Below are 4,636 nucleotides of genomic sequence, written 5' to 3' on the forward strand. Positions count from 1 at the left end.
TTTATCTATGTACAGATCTTATAGGCCCTATCAACCTTTAGCTAAAGGGCTGGTCTCAAGAAATAAATTGGTGTGTCCTCACCACAGGTCTCAGCACAGCACAGATTTGCCCCAGGTGGACACGTCTTGTGCACACAACGGATGCTCATCCTGTGGCAGCTGCATCTTAGTCTCAAGCTTCCCGGAGTATAAGCCCCGGTTAAAAGGGGCCTCCCCACTTCCCCAGGCACCCATCAGGCACCCTATACGAATACTGCCCATTGCTAATGAAATCTATGCATCTCATATGGTGGAGAACCAGACCAGCAGCCACTGGACTGAGGTCCTGTTGTCTGTTCAGTGAATTTCACGTAAGTCTTAGCACATTTTCCATTTACTGGTGTGTTCTGGATACAGCCCTGCCAAATCTGCTTCAAACTGCCTAGAAGACCTGATACACCATTACCACTATCTGTTCTGGCCCAGTTTCCCAAGCTGCACAGAGAACTAGAGACTGTAAAAGTAGCTTAGCAAAGAATCTGAGCTGCTTTTCCAAAAGTCACTTGATTTAAGACATCAAGGCAAATCTCCAGTATGGATGAGACACTGTATTTCTTTCAGGCCAAGAATGTAACAGCCTCCCTCTTTTTCCAGTAGAAGACAGCAGCTTTTTTGTTGCTTGCCAACAGAAATGTGAGTCTGCCAATCCCACACCATAACCAGAAATAATGCCTTTATTTTCAATTTAGTAACGTCTAGTCCTGAAGGTGAAAGACTTTATTATAGCTTTGAGTTTGCTCCAAGTTTGGAGCACGGTCACGTTAAAATAAATTGTCACATCCACCACTATTATTCTTCTCTTTGCTTACACCAGTTGCAGAAATCACTCACCTTCCAGACCCTACAAACCACGTATCAAAATCATCATACAGCCAAGAGTCACAGGAGTCAGGGAAATGAATGTGCGACAGCCCTAGGAGTTATTCAACAGACCTGCAAATGCAGACTTCACTGGGCTGGGTTGCTGCAGTGACTCATGTACAACAGTCTTTGCTGGCTCATCTTCTCCCAGGATTCAGATGACTGGGCAGCAAACCTTCAAACCCAGCCCCACAGCCCACCGCATGATGTACCATGAGCACAGGATCCAGTCCTGAGGAGCCATAAAGCTGTATGCAGTTCAAAAGCCATAAGGTGCCAACATTGGATTTACCTCACCTCCAACCAGAAGTCCAAAGTTTGGGGCATCATTTAGTCAGCTAAGCTTCCTCCTTGGAAGCAGAGAGACACAAGCATCCTCTGGAGAAGTCTGTCTGACTCTCTTGAGTGGCTCAGAGGTATATCTTCCAGACAGTCACAGTTAAGTGAGACAAATCCTACTGTACAAACAGAACGACAAGCTGATGTGCCATAGGTTCATAAAATAGTTTGGGTTGGAAGGGACCTCTAAAGGTCATCTAGCCCACCCCCCCCTGCCGTGGGCAGGGACATCTTCAACTAGATCAGGCTGCTCAGAGCCCCCTCCAACCTGACCTTGAATGTTTCCAGGCATGGGGCATCCACCAGCTCTCTGGGCAACCTGTGCCAGTGTCTCACCACCCTCAGCGTAAAAAATTAATTCCTACAGCTAGTCTAAATCTACCCTCCTTCAGTTTAAAGCCATTCCCCCTTGTCCTGTCACAACAGGCCCTGCTAAAAAGTTTGCTGCCATCTTTTTTAGAAGCCCCCTTGAAGTACTGATAGGCTGCAATCAGGTCTCCCCGAAGCCTTCTCTTCTCCAGGCTGAACAACCCCAACTCTCTCAGCCTTTCTTCACAGGAGAGCTGTTCCATCCCCCTGATCATTTTCGTGTCCCTCTTCTGGACCCACTCCAACAGGTCCGTGTCCTTCTTCCTCCAGCAACGTTATTAAGTGACAAAACTGCCAGTTTCTATAAATTGATACCCTGTTTCTAAGATCAGCAAAAACAGAGAGTTTCCTCTTGTGGGCTGAACATTTAATAGTTCTTGAAATGGTGCAAAAAAACTCACTAGAAAAGAAAAAGAGACAAAGATTGTGGAGAAAAACAGCAAAAAATATTGATGATGTTCTTTGCATGGGTGGTCAGTAATGACAAGAATAATGACAGTTTGACATAATTGGCATTTACAAGACAAAGTAAATTACTAATGTTAAGAAATAAATAAATACGCTTTTCCCTCAACTACTGCTCACACTTCTGCTAGTAACAGGATACTGTAAGGATTTAAAGAGGTTAGGAGGAAATTCAAACATTTTTAATAAAAAATAAAATCTAATTGCACATGTAGAAAGAATTGGGAACAACCATTTAGTGTCAAGAGTCAGTAGGGTTGGAAGTTCAGAGGTGAGAGAAAATGAAGAACATTTGCTTTGTGCAGTAATGAAGGCTGAGACAGTTTTGACTGCACAGACAGTAATGTCAGGAGGAAGGAAAAATAATGGCAGTAAAACTTTCCTATTTGGTATAGCTATCTTGTGGCAATCCCTGAAATACTCCATCCTGTGTTTATAAGCACAAGAAAATGGAGCTTATTTATTTGCAGAGAGGATAGCACTGTATGGGATTAATGGGCTGGCAGAACCGATATACAGAAAAGAGCAGTATGTTTCAACAATGACTAAGAGTGGTTAAAAGAAGGGATATCTTTTCAATATGTGAATATTTTTCACTGTGCAGATACACCAAACACGGGGAGGAATTACTTAGTACAACACACTGCAGAGTACTAATTCAAAGCAGCAAAGTGAAGAACAGTTAAAAATGAAGGTTAGGGAAAAAAACCTGCTATTGAAAGCAAAATATATCAAAGCTGTAGACCACAGTTTGCAGAACTATGGCATCACCATGCACCTGCAACATCCTAGACACGATACTGCCAAGTGTAGCCAGAAAGTCATTCATGGACAGCAGCATCAACAGCTAAGGGTGTTTTTTCATTTTTTTTCTGACGTTTACACGTCTCTACAGCATCCATGCAAAGAGAAAAAGCATGTTGAGAAAATGCAGAAACTCTCCCGCCTTTCGTTCTAATCCTCTGTGCCACCACTGTTCCCTCCGCATTTTCTTACAACCTGGAGGAAGTAAGAGCAATCACCCCATCACCAACACATCAAAAGAAGTTACTAACAAACTTTACCCAGAATAAGATTAGATGAGGATGTGAATAAAATATGCAAAAACCACAATGCATACTGAGTCAAAGATGGTTCCAGACATAGGCAAGATCAGAGGACACAAACCCTGGTATGTCAGAAGACATCAACCTGTCACTTGTCCTGTAGAAGACTGTTTCTTTCTTAAACAGGTGCTTCCCGGCAGCAGGAGCCTTCCAGGCTCTGAGTCTCTGCACTTGCCCTCTAGTCTCTGCTTTCGCAGGCACAGTCCTTTGTGGGTGCTGCCCCACGAGGGACTCTGCTCACCACAGAATTACTGTCGACTTCACCTGAGCTCATCAGAGCTGTCAATGTGGCAAAAATCAGGGCATGAGGTGGCACTGGTGCAACGTGGACACCACGTCTCCTGCGCTGCCATGCCCAGGCTTATGGACTGCACATGGGCGTCAGAGTCCTAATCCATCCACTCACAGAGCTGGATCACATGATTTCCTAAATCCTTCCTAAAAAAAATACAGGAACCGAAACAGAGATTCATGACTCGACTAGACCAGATCACAAGTGTGTGAGTCATAGCGTATCTTGGAGACGTATATTTAAAGGGCTTTCATCAGAACATTTTTAACCTGATTTGCATGAATTGATGACACAGATTATTTTTGTAGTGGATTATATGAAAAAGTCTCTTCCACAACATTCAGGGCCTCATCAGGACATATACAAGATCAATGCCATAACAGAAAGCAACAGAAGGCTGCAGGCTTAGTTCAAAGAGAAAGAAGTGAACAAAACCTATGAAACCAGTATGGTAACCATACAACGTTAGCTATTTGTTCACCATATCTTCCCATCTTCCCACCTGTAATCCCATGGCATCAGATGGGATTCACCTTTCTCCAAGGGGGAAGAGGGTCTTTGGCTCACAAGTTAGCAGGGCTCATTGACAGAGCTTTAAACTAGACTTGAAGGGGGAACGGGGATAATATCCGGCTTGCCCATGACAAGCTGTGGGATGACACGCCAAGGTTAGAAGGACGAGGTGCTAGCGAGGGCCCTCAGCCTATTGCTCTGAGGCTTGCTGGGTACACTGGAACACAGTTGAAGTCTTATGGAGATGAGCCAGGGTCTCCTGAGGTAACAGGAGCCAACAGGGGAACACCAGTGAAATGCCTCAAAGGAATTAAGGTGTGTTCTTCTAAGAAGGTGACACGGCCAACAGCCCAGCTGAAATGCCCCTACACCAAATGCACACAGCATGGGCAATAAACAGGAAGAGTTAGAAGCCACCATGCTGCTAGAAAGCTACGACCTCATTACATTACTGAAACTTGGTGGGATAAATCCCATGATTGGAGTGCAGCTATCAATGGCTACAGGCTGTTCAGAAGGGACAGGTGAGGAAGGAGGGGTGGAGGGGTTGCCCTCTACATCAAGAAATGGATAGAGTGTGAAGAGCTGTCTCTGAAGAATAGCCACAAGCAGGTTGAAAGCTTATGGGTAAGAATTAGAGACCGAGGCAACA

The sequence above is a fragment of the Pygoscelis adeliae genome, unplaced genomic scaffold, assembly GCF_000699105.1.
Source record: "Pygoscelis adeliae isolate BGI_AS28 unplaced genomic scaffold, ASM69910v1 Scaffold103, whole genome shotgun sequence".
In the NCBI taxonomy this organism is placed as follows: domain Eukaryota; kingdom Metazoa; phylum Chordata; class Aves; order Sphenisciformes; family Spheniscidae; genus Pygoscelis; species Pygoscelis adeliae.